Source organism: Rattus norvegicus (genome assembly GCF_036323735.1).
Source record: "Rattus norvegicus strain BN/NHsdMcwi chromosome Y unlocalized genomic scaffold, GRCr8 chrY_unlocalized_16, whole genome shotgun sequence".
Classification (NCBI taxonomy): domain Eukaryota; kingdom Metazoa; phylum Chordata; class Mammalia; order Rodentia; family Muridae; genus Rattus; species Rattus norvegicus.
Genome location: NW_026947374.1, coordinates 339,243 through 339,550, shown reverse-complemented (window position 1 = coordinate 339,550; position 308 = coordinate 339,243).

Here is a 308-nt window from a genome sequence, read left to right as displayed (position 1 = left end):
TAAAATTCCATCTAACCTCATATATATACATATACATATACATATATACATATATATGTATATATGTATATATGTATATGTGTGTATGTATATGTATATGTAATGTGTGTATGTATATGTATATGTATATGTATATGTATATGTATATGTATATGTATATGTATATGTATATGTATATGTATATGTATATGTATATGTATATGTATATGTATATGTATATGTATATGTATATGTATATGTATATGTATATGTATATGTATATGTATATGTATATGTATATGTATATGTATATGTATATGTATATGATG